We start from the raw sequence: 12,277 nt of genomic DNA on the forward strand, positions 1-12,277 counted from the left end.
TGCAGCGAGCAATGGCAATGGCTGTACCGCGCTGCACCTTCCCGTCCTGCCCCCGCTCGGCGCCGATCCCGCAGCTGCGGACCGGCACTGGGCCGGGCTTCTCTCAGGCTCGCCCGTCCGGGAGCGGCAGGAGCCGCACGGCGCCGGTGCCCTCAGCCCGCGGAGGGTCCCGGGCGGGATTCGAACCCGGGTCCGTCCCTGCGCGCACGCGCCCCCGCAGCCCCCGGGCGCGCGCCGCCCCCTCGCCGTGACGCCGCCGCGCGGTGACGCCTCGCGCTCCCTGCCCGTCACGGGGCCCGGCGCGCGCGGGGCGGAGCTCGCGGGCGGCAGCAGCGGCAGCCGCGGCGCCTCACGCCCGACGGGACCCCCGGCCCGGCCCGGCCCGGCCCCGCCGCGGCCGCAGCGCCCCGAGGCACCTGCCCCGCTCCTCTCCGCCGCCGAGTCGCGTCGCTCCTTCCGCGCCGGCCTCGGCGCCGCCTGTCACCGTCCCCGCCGTGCTCCGGCGCGGGCAGGCCCCGGGCCCCTTCCCCCCCTCCCCCGGGGGGGTGGGCTCCGCTCCGGAATCCTGGCCGCTCCCTCCGCGCCGCCCGCCCAGCCGGGGCTGCTCCCGCCGCCGCCGGGAAGCGCGGGGGGTCCCCGGCGGCCGCCCGGCCTCCGCCGTGACATAGGTCGGTGCACGGGGAGGGGGCGGGCGGGGGGCGGCCCCAGTGCGGGGAACCCCGGGGCGGGTTTGCCCGGGCGCCTGGCGGGGCCGCGGGGCGGGCCCGGCGTCCCGGAGGTGCCCGGGCCGGGGGCAGCGCGGAGCCGGCCCGGCGCAGGTGGAGCTGCGCGGCGGTGTGGTTGTTTGCGGTGCCGGGAGACGCACGCTAGTGTCGCTGGCTTACATTACCGCTGCAGTGTCTTAAGTGTTTTATGTGCCTGCCGAGTATTTCTGTGTCACCCTGAACCTTGCTGTGATTGCTCGCTGATGCCGCTGTGGTTTCTCGTCTTTGAATTGCTCTGCAGTGGTAGTGCTGTGAATTGGGTATGTAGGTCAAATTCTGCGAGATGTTTTTGTCAGGGGAAAAAGTGAATGTTGGATTATTTATTCCCGTGTTGCTTTTGAAGTGCATTGCAGCACCCACGAGGTTGGGAGGGTTTTTTGCCCTTTTTTTTTTTCACCCTTGGTTGCTCTTGCTTCATAAATCTCCTTTTAGTTTTTGGCTGTGGCATTACTGAAGATCAAAGCGCGAAAACAGCTGAGAGCTTCTAAGCTGCATTGTATCATGCAGTGTCCTCTAAGAGGGTGGTAAAAGATAATAGAAGCCTGCCTTGAAATAAGGGGGATTTCTAGTCCGCGCAGCAAATGTCTCTCAACTACAGCGTTTCTTTTCTTTAAACAATGCAGCACGTTGCAGAGCGTTGGAGGCCTAAGGAATTGTATTGCTGTGTATATGGCAGAGACGTAGCAGAGTGAATGGCTACAGGCTTGTCATGCACAGCATCTTGGGTTCTCTCCTGGCACAGCACTCACTAACGAAATAGCCTAGAAAGTATTCTTTCCTGTGGAATTCCCTCTGGATATTTTTAAGGGAAGAGACATTGATGAGCTTTTTTTGCTATTTTTCCTGCTTTCACCTATACCTTTCCTTACAGTGACTCTGTAAATAAGTGATTTCCTCAGCAATCTATTTTAAAATCAGAACTTGTTATAATTCCTGTTTCCTTTACACTGTGTGTTCTATCGTGACTGCCACCAATACGTATTGAACCCAGATTTGATTGAGGTAGCAAAGCTGTATATAATTAATTTGATTTTTCCCCCAAGGTTTTAGTGTATATTGATAAAGCAGAACAGGAAGATAACATTTATCAGATTGGCTCATTCCTTGAGAAGAAAAATCTGTGTAGAGTTTGCCTTGATGAGCTCTGTGTTGGTGTTTGAACAGGTGGTTTACCTGGCAGTAATAGACGAGTAAGGTGAAGAAAACAGAAGTTTTTGCATTGCTTGCCTTGGCTTGCTGAGATTTCTGAACTGTCAGAGGAATCTTTTTTTCCCAAGATAGCTTGGTAATCTTAGGAGTTTTGTAGTAAATGTTATTAGGCAGAGAGCTGTGACAGAATTTAGTCGTTGGGTAAAATGAGCATTATGTTTTTGTTCAATATCAGTAGGCAAGCTTTTTTGTGTTGTTTGTGCTTTATGTTGATAAAACTAATTTATGGTAAAAATGAGTAAACATTCAAATTTTTTTTCAGTGGTTCTTTGCTATGTATGTTGGGAAAGCCAGTCAGTGCACAGGCTTGTGGAATTTAAAGCCCAGTGATTCTAAATGCAGGAGAGATTGTTTTATTATAGTTTGCTCTGGAGAAATCAAGCACAAGTTGGTCAAGCTGTAACTTTAATCCACAGTTACAGTTTTTACTTCACATTTTTTCCTGATCATTTCCTAGAAGTTGTTCATATTAGGTACAAATCAGAATGACTGGTTTTAAAAACCTTGTCATTAATAATAAGTATTTGTAGGGAACTATGAAGAAAAAAGCTTTGAAATCTCAGCAATCTAAAGTTGTATATTTTTTTTCTTTCATATTAAAGGTAGGCTGACTTTTTACCTCAGCAAACTAAGTGAGAAGTAATGAGTAATCTGGTTTGTGAGAAGTTGTTAGTGGCTCTCTAACTGGGCATCCTCTGAACTTAAAAGTAATGTTTTCTTATAAAATGCAGCCTGAGAATGATAATAGATTGATTTCCTTCATTTGTCCCCCCTCTTCCACAGCACACAGCCAGTGGTGTTCTGATCTGTGGAGAGGTACCCGTTTAGTTTGGAGTAATGAACATACTTTCTACTAATATCTTCTTAGATGTTTTGTTCTGCTAACAATATCCTTTGTTTAGACTTTTGGGAGAAAAAGAAATGAGTGATGAAAATTTGACTGATTGATGTATTTAAGTAGATCTTCAATACATTTGCAGAAAATGTCGTGTGTTTTCATGTACATGCAGGCTAATGTAAATATGTATATTGCTTAGTGACTCTAGGTTTATCTAATTAGGCAAACTGTTACATTTGCTGTCCTGAAAGTTCAATATCTAAATGCAAGCTTTTAAAATTCTCAAGTAGAACTGACAGAGTATTAAACTGACAAAAGAAAAAAATCCATAAATTCTGTTAAACACACTGATTTTTCTGTGAGAAGAAAGAAAAATCTCTTTAGGCAGAAATGCTTCTTTTGCTATTTTGATATTTTGTGTTTTGTAGTGCTAAGGTCAAAATAGATCATGCATGCTATAATTGCACACAGCTTGTAGAATAACATTGGAAACATGGGAATGTGTTCAGAATTCAGCATGTTATGTGTGATTCACTCCTCACTTCTGGATCTTGGCATGACATCTTGATTTAATAGTATGACAAATGAAGTTTATGGCTCTATGTGAACCCATTTTCTTAGACTAACCATGCTTATTTGCAGGGTTTTCTGGGATGTTTTAGTATATGCATCTGAAATGTAATCTTTTAAACACAACAGGAAGATTGGTGACAATTAGAAAATGAAAGATGGAGTTCTGTATGTGATATTGCAGGGATTCTCCTGGGAAATGGGAACCCCTGCTCTGGAGATACTTGACCCACAAATACACGTGGCACAGTTTATTTCCCATCTCGATGAGGTTATTTGAAGTTGGACTTACTTGAGCAGGACCAAAGCTGAAGTATCTACATATGCCAGTTCCTTTAAAAACTGGCATTTGGGAATTGGGGGAGTCCTGTAGAGATGTGTCTTTGTCCCATCTGTGAAGTCTTATGTGTACTTCTCTGTCTCCAATTATTGCATATTTCTTAAGATATACCAGCATACTTTAACTCAGTTTTTCATGTGAGAGGAAAATAGTTTTCTTTAGGCTAAAGTATTTTTTCTTTGCTGAAGTATTTTTTCTTTGCTGTAATTTTGTTTTCAGCCATTTTTTTCTTTGAATCCTTCACAATATCTTTCTCACTTGCTTCTCTTCCTGTATTTCCAGTCATCATTTGTGGATTATCTGCAGCAGTAAAAGATGCTGCTTTTTGTTTTCCTGAGATGATTTGTGCCAAGCACATGAGCAATCTGACAACAGCAATGCAATAAAATTCATGTGCTTCTGATGTTTGTATTGGAAAGACTGTACTTGTGAAGCTCAAGTATGATAACACTGATGAACATTTCTGATTTGGCTGATGGATGTGTAAGAAAGGAAGGGATTTCATGAGGTCAGCCCCCACCAGAGGCAGAAGGAAATATGCTGAAATCATGTGTGACAGACATTTGTCTGATCTTCTCTTGAAGAACTCAGAAGAGGGGAATACCACACCTCTTCGCTGGTCTATTTATAGCTGGTACATATGACTATTACTGTTGTTAGGAGGCTTTTCTTAACACTTAACTCTGTCTTGGTGCTAGTTAAGCCATTTAATTCTCATCCAACTCTTACCACTCGTGCAGGATAATGGTTTCTGTGCTCTTTTCACCAAGTCTTCATACCTGAAGACTCTTCTTCTATCTCCTTTTATTTTAGACTTCTCTTTTCTAAACTGCCCAAACAGGATGTTTGTTCTTCAGTCTCACTGTGCACTGATTTGTCTGTATCTTTTTCAAAGTTCTACAGACAGTTTTTGAGCAACAGAGTAATTAAGTTACTCTGCAAGTAGCAGAAGTAACCTGGTGGCCTTATTAAAATGGCATTCTAGGGTGTGTGCATGCAGGTATGGCTGGGTTTTGTTTTTGTTTTGTTGTTGGGGCTTTTTTCTTTTCTTGCCAACAGCATCAGGTTCCTGGCTCCTGCATTTGCTAACACAGGAGCTCATACTAGTGTTTGTTGTATCAGCTATCTCTTTCTTCAGTATAACTCCAATATATGAATTGGAGTTGTCTTTTCAAGGAATATAACTGTATTGAATTCAGTCTTTATTTTGGGTTAGTTTTCTTCTGTTTAGCATTTTTAGACTTAGCAGAGTATGCACTTGCTGCTCTTCCATCTCTCTTTCCCAGCACGTGCAATCCCTGTGGCTTTTGAGCATAAGCTGCTCTACAACAGGAAATTTGGATTGAGGACAAGTTCTCCTAGGGTTAGATGCATTTTCCACAAAACAGACCTCACTGGTCTGTTTTGTACATGTGCTGTCTTTTGGAGTAAATGATATTGCTGAGGTAATGTCTGTTAGTGCAACTGTACCTGAACAAGCCTTTTGCCATCTTGAGCTGTCATATGGTCCAGTGATGTAGCAGAAGAAATTTTAATCCTATAGGCATGTTTTATTGGAAGAATTGCAGAGTCAGCTATGGGACAGATGTGTTCAGCATGTTCCCTGGTTTTACTCCATTTTATCAGACTTATGTAAATGCTGTTATCCATAATTTTTGAGGCTAGATCACAGATGGGACAAATTTTGCAATTCTTTCAACAGTGTGTTCTTCACAAAAATTTAAATGGACACCAATAATGATGACTAGAGAAGTCCCTTTTTAGTTTCTTGCAGGAAGAAGTATTCAAGCAGTCAATGTTGATTGCATCTCACCTGTCTTTAAAATTATTTTAAAATAATTTAGATAAGAGGTCTGTAAATGTTAACAGTTTAAATGCCATGTCACTGGAAGTACACGTAGTCTCATCTTTGAACAAACATTTGAAAACTGGAAAAATCTGGATCAAGCTGTTTGAATTTATAATAGTTTTTAAAAAGATAACAGAGAGCTAAAACACTGACACAAGCAGAAGTTAAACTTCTAAAGAAAAACTAAAATAAATACAACATTCTATTGAAGAGCATGAGATTTGTCACCCTGAATATCTTATTAATGCAGCAGCTGAAAACTGGTGAAGTTCAACCTGTATTTAATTGTTGTTTTGTCACACTGACTTGTGTGTTTTTAGCAGTGCCACAATTTTTGTAACTCCAGCGTAAGACTTTGTTTTAAAAGTAAAATTCAATTTGAATAGCAAATCTCCATGGGAATTGTGGAGTTTTTTTCCATAATGGCTTGATGATAACTGTCTTGGTGTAAAGTTGGGTTTAGAAAAGCATTTTTTTTGTCCTGCTGGTAGCTGTAAGCACAGTAACTACAGGCAGGGATGACGTGGCTAATGTAATGACTTCTTAATGACTGCCTTAATGAATGCCTTGCTGCAGCAAGTTCCTTCATGGAATATCTATTATGCTTCTGTGTTTGTGATACTGGCACTGTCATGAATACTGAGTGAGATTTTTAAAAATAAATTTATATGTTATTGGTGAACTGTCTGGCGAGTTTTAGGTAAAATTTTAATCTGTCATAGAATCAAACAAAAGAAAATTCAGTATTCATCCCTCAATGAAGAGCATAAATGAATGCTTATGGAAGAGTGAGAACATTGTAAGCATTCTTAGCTTGAATATTCTTTCAATCCCTAATTATTTTTAGTAAAGGTTGATGCTAAATCTGGAGTAGTTTTTGTGTAGCTAGTAATGTTTGGATTTTTTTCTCAGACTTTTTTTGCATGCAGCTAAATAAATGTCTGGCATCCAAATATCCTTTTGTAAGAAATTCTATAGGAATGTTAGTGGTTCTAGTAAAAACTACTCTTTTTAAAAACTTTTAAAACATTTTACTGAATTCCTTTGGTGCCACCTTTCTTTGGGAGAAGAGTGGACATTCTCTGTGTGTTATAACAATACATTTCTCTGTTCATTGTACAATTTTGTAGCCCTTTATCACTTTCTCTCCACACCCAAATGTTATTGAAACAAGAATCCTAATTTGCCTATTTCTTTCCCCCTGTAGAACAAAAGCATTCTATGCTTTTGATTGTACCTTCTCCTACTTTGCTACGTCCTCTTCTGGAGTTGAAGGTCTCAGGAATGCGAATGGTGCTCAAAATGTAAAGTCAGTGATGTGTTTCACACTTTTTGTTCACAATTCTTAACAGTGGCTTTATTCCTGAGTGCTGGCAGTATTCAGTGCAGAGCCCATTGGTTTCTCATGTACAGAGTTGGAACCATTGCTCTCCTTCCTCCCTTCCACTCAACTTGGACCAGCACCAGTGCTGGTAATTACTGCTTATTGCTCAGTCCTCGCTCTGATAAAGACCACCACCTCTACTGTTGTCAGTCCTCTCCTTGCTCTCCCAAATAATAGGAGTTTCAGAAAGCTCCTGTTTCTTGGGTATTCTAGAATATATTGAACAACACACACAGTTGTGGAGGCCCACTGGTATCCTCCTTCCTTGTGAAAACAACTGTCTGTCCTTTGTCTTCTATATTTTAACCATTTATTCATGCAAGGGTAGATCTTCGTTCTCATGCTATGACTGCAAGAGGGCCTTTGGCAAGACTTCTCCAGCACCATAAATCCAAGTAGACCATGATACTGAGTGAGATCAGTTCTTCATACATGTACACAGAGTGCTCAAAGATTTAAAAGTGAAGATCTCTTTTTGGAGAGCCATATCTGCTCCTCCCTGCTCTATCACAATTATGCATATGTCCGTTATTTGTAGTTTGTTATATGTCACGCTTAATATTGTGTAACTTCAAATCCCTGCATTATGCATGTCATCCTTTTTAAAAGATCCAGATCTGTGCAGTGGCCAGGAGGGTTGACTCCATCCTGAGTTCTTGCTCTAGTCTTTGTGCTGGCATTGATTCTGTAGAAATGTGAAACCAGTTAGATAGGCCGATTATTAATTAAAATGTAAAATCTTTTCAGCTGGATCATCTGTTGGCCCCAGATCTCCTGCTGTAATTAAGGCTCAGCTGGACAGCAGCAGTTAGTGTAGACAAGCAGCACTACTCTCTTGACACAAATGCAACCTTAGCAGTGGAACAGTTTTCTTAAAGCAGATAGATAGAAGTGGGCACAGGCATAGTAATCCTTTCTTTAGAACTGTAGTTAGTTTTCCTTATTAGCTCTATTTATGAAGGTTTTTACATTTTTATCACTTGAGGGAAAAGTACAATAATGAAGCATCGTAGTCCTCATCATTTGGTACCCACTGCTAAGGGCTGTGCTGGTGCAGGTGCGAGAAGGAAACCTTATGATAATATGTTGTCTTTGTGCTTTGCATTTCATTCTGGAGTGTTTTGGCAAACCTAGGTTTCTATTTTTACATTTTGGTTTAAGTGTTATTATGAGGGTTTGGGTTGAGTTATGTTTTTTTTTTTTTTTTTTTGATTCACAGGGAGCTAAAGATCAAAGTGTAAAGTGATGAGGAGTTTGTGCACTTGACCACTTAGCACTCTTAGTGTTTTAGCCTCTGTGATTCATCCAGTTTAAAACACAGTGCCTACTGCATGTGGGTAAAAACTTATAAATTTGTCCATTTAGACCTGTGCAGTGACACCTGCTTGCTACAAAAATGCTGCAGAGTCATGTAAAAGAATGCTTGGATTTTGCATACGATGTGTTAGCTGTGCATGTGCACATGGTTTTTACAGTTTCCATTAGTGTATAATCATTGCACACTTACCTGTCTTCTTGGTGGTGTCACTGAGCTCTCTGTACAGTTCCAAGTGTGAGGGGTCTGAGTCTGTCTGTACCTGGGGCACCCTGGTTCAATTCATTGCTATTTGTTGTTGCATGTTTTATTCTTGAATTGGGGATGGATTCAGGGGTGGTTTTTTTATGCTGTGTTGAAAATCTGTATGGCTCATCAATGTCTTATCTACTTAAATATTCCATGCTAGCATATTATGAGGGGTTTTTTGCATTTTATAGTTGTTGTGAGGATAGAAAAAAATGAAGGAACAGTCTGTTTGAATGTACAAAGCTAATTTGAATTACGATGAGAAGAGCACGTGGGGTACTTAATGAGGAAGAATTGAGTATGAGCCAGGAAATGCATTTTAGGCAGAAGCTCCAGGTGCTGGTGCGTCATTGGAGTGGGAAAACATTTCAGCAAGGCAGCACAAGATGAGAAAAATCATAGTTGTATTACTGTACTCTGGATTTCCTCAATGTTTCACTGCCTTGAGTAGTGAGCAGGAAGAACTGTGCTTTGAGGAACAACTGTGCTTTGAGGAATGAGTAAGTGTATAACAAAGACTGTTCACTGAGGGCAATTTCTCCTTTATGTCTTGAAAAATTTGAAGATGGAGAGTAATTGAGACTGAGCTGTCTTCATGCTGGAGACACAGAAATGTCCTTGGAGACTTAAATTCTGTTCTTCCTGGCGTCACAGCAAAATGCCAGGTGGATCATATTGATCAAAAAGGCTCATATGTATCCTTGTGTTAATTTTTTTTGGTACTTGATTTGAAATGGTGATGTGATTTGCAGCCATGATTTAAACTCTCAACTGCTGCAAATTTGAAATAGTTGAGTTTTGCTCTGAATGGAGGATTCTGTCCTCCATTCTGTCCTCCAAATATGACTGTTAGCCTGAAGAAAAACAAAGCTTTGCAGTTTCAGTACTTGAAGGTAGGTATTAAAACTAGGTGTAGAAATGGAGAGTGGGGTTATTTGTCTGGCTTATTTCCCAAAATGTTTGTATTTCAACCCATCACAGTCACAAAAGTGGAAGGTTAAGTGAAAAGGATAGAACTAGTTACTGGAGTTTAAGGAGGTGCTTTTTTCTGTATGTCCTCAAAAGCCATATCTGACTGAAGATTTGTGTGCAATCGCTCTTGTACATTAAATTGTTTGCAATATTCAGTAACTGCTGGAAGACTGCATTTTTTTCTAATGTACTTTATTTTTGCTCATAGAATATTGCTGATACAAGTGGTGTGTGATAGGTTTACTCTTTTAGTGAGTGATTACTCTTAAAATCCATTTATTTGTTGCTGGTTGTAGCATGGTCTTCCATTCTTAGACTAGTGATGGTTGCAGGAATCATCAGTGCTGGTAGGATTATGTTTGTACTGTGTACATTTAGTTCTTTGGCTGAACTGGTGATCTTGAATGCTGTCACAAGGATGAGAGCTAACCTGTATTCTTTTAGGGTGTGTGCTGTTAATACTCTGGACAAAACCCCCTCCAAACAGTTGTCTTCCTGTAGGACCTTGGATAGAGCAAAAGCAGTTACATTTGTAGTGAGGGATGGTTTTCGTTGTAACACCTGTACCCCTTCTTTACAGGGATTTTGACTTGTTAGTCTAAAGTTTGAAGAAAAACAAATATTGGTGCCCTTCATGACAGCTTCAGCATAAGGGCTCCAAATGGCAGTGATAAGTGCCTGAACCAGGAGCACCACTTGAGATTTTTGGAAGGAGACGCAGAAGCACCTAAATCTACGTAATATTCACTCACTGTAGTGCATGTTTCATGGCATTCTAGAGTCTAAAAATTTCATACACCTATTTTTTTGAGACACCTTCTATGCAGCTACTCAGTTAATGTAAGACAGTAAATTAGGATAAATTTACTAGCATCACAGAAGTGTTTTATTGTGTGTGTGTTTGTCGACACTCCAATGTTATCTTAATATATTGAGTTAGCCTTAATACAGTAATACAGCTATGATTTTATGATGTGAATAGCCCAGCTAATGGTAAGGAATGTTTGTGTTGTGGTGCTGGGGCTCTCCGCCATGGTGATTGTGATAAATTTCCAAGATGTCAGAGTGCTCTGGTGGCAGTGATGCAGTTATGTGTAGCCCAGTGAACTGTGCCTGTTGCTTTTTGACACATCTTTGTGAGAAAGTCTGGTCCTGGATAAGAGAAGAGAATGAGCTGTCAATTTGCAGCCAGTACGTTCTGTTGCAAAATTGGTAGCACTAACATATTTATATTTTGCAAGGTGTCGCTGTGGTGCCTGTCTGCAAGTTTCAGCTGCTGTGACCCTTCCTCAATTTAACATTTTTAAGTTTAAAAATCATTAACAGATCTTAAGAAAGCATCATCACTTTCAAGGAAGATTTGCTTGATGTATCAGCAAAGTAATTGTTCAGTTAGGTTGAGGAATGAGCTGTCAAGTGCTTTGGCTGCTGCCCAGGCAATGACAGATACAGGAAATAGAGAAGTTCTGTAAAACTCGAATTAGGTGAGGAAAGAGATCTTGTTGAGGAAAGTAGATGTTTTCCTGTTTGAGGCCAATTACAGTCTTATCTTTTTCGTGTACTTGAAATGGAATAGGCCTACGAAAGGTTAGCTAATAGAGGCTCTTGATACTACTTGGAAAGAAGAGGTTCATTCAAAGCAGGAAACTTGCATTTGAGTGTCTTGAAACTCTCTAAATATGCTTATCTCTCCCTGTCAACTGTAAAGGAAGTGTAGAGAGATTAGCTTTCGTAGACTCTGGTTATTCTTTGTGAATATTGCTGTAAGTGTTAAGATATTTATCTCAAAAGCCTAATTTCGGTATAAACTCATCTTGAACTGCTGCTTTCCATTTTTTATGAGAACAGTCTTTAAAAACTCTGTCCTTACGTTCTCAAACCTTCCAGCACATTGTAAGTTTTTCAAGTCAACATCATAGTTCATCAAGCTGATAAATGTTACATTACTCTGTCAAATTACAGTTTATTGAACGGCAGGAACTATGAATGAAATTTTGCTATTGTCACTGGGCACATTGGATCCTTCAGTTAATTCTGAAATCTGATTCCCTAGGTAATTTGAGTGAGAGCTGCATTTAAGGTGCCTGAACTGACAGCACTGATTTTTGAGGTTTTATTCTTCCTGGAACTGGGAGGGCACCATCCATAGATATTGATTTTTGCAAGTCTTCTGGTCTGTTTTATTGGTTTGGAGATTTTTGTTACTTTTTTTTGTTTGTGTATTAAATTGAACTCAAAAAGGAGTACAGCTAGTAACCATTCTTTTCATAAAATAGATACCAAATCATGTCTGAATCTGTATAGATGAGGTAAGTCTGCATGCTCCTGTGGGCTCAGTGAGCATGAAACTCACTTTTCTTTTGCTTGCCAGGAAGATTTTTAAAATCTTCAGTGTAAGAAATCACAAGTCTGCTGATTGTAGAGACACCTGATAGCTCTGTGCCAGCCACAGAGATTGTGATGCTTCAGCCATCCCACACGTGCAGTGTGCACAGAGCACTGTGCCTGCAGGTTGTGTGCAGAAGCAAGATGGCTCCTGCATTCACTGCATTTTTATACACACAAGGATTTCACTATGCCACTTTAATGTGTATTGCACCTATGTTAGGTAATTACATTGTGATTTAATAATTCTTCTCAATCGTTTCTTGGTAAAACTGTCCAGTCTTGTGGCTGCAACCATTTTTCCAATTGCCTAAATGATTGTCTTTATGCATTCAAATGCAAAAACATTACTGAGTAAATGTAATAAACAACAGTATTTAGACTTGCATGGAATACAGCTTC

At 41.0% G+C, this 12,277-nt stretch overlaps 1 protein-coding gene across 1 annotated transcript in view; it reads left to right on the plus strand.

Annotated features, from left to right (window-relative positions):
• Positions 1-500: 500 nt before the first annotated feature.
• MAP3K2 (mitogen-activated protein kinase kinase kinase 2) overlaps positions 501-12,277 on the plus strand; it is a 46,704-nt gene continuing 34,927 nt past the window's right edge. Inside the window, exon 1 of the mRNA XM_059475857.1 lies at positions 501-668. The gene's annotated coding sequence lies outside the window, so the exon portion shown is untranslated. The remainder of the gene's footprint in view (positions 669-12,277) is intronic.

Source organism: Ammospiza nelsoni, chromosome 7, assembly GCF_027579445.1.
Source record: "Ammospiza nelsoni isolate bAmmNel1 chromosome 7, bAmmNel1.pri, whole genome shotgun sequence".
In the NCBI taxonomy this organism is placed as follows: domain Eukaryota; kingdom Metazoa; phylum Chordata; class Aves; order Passeriformes; family Passerellidae; genus Ammospiza; species Ammospiza nelsoni.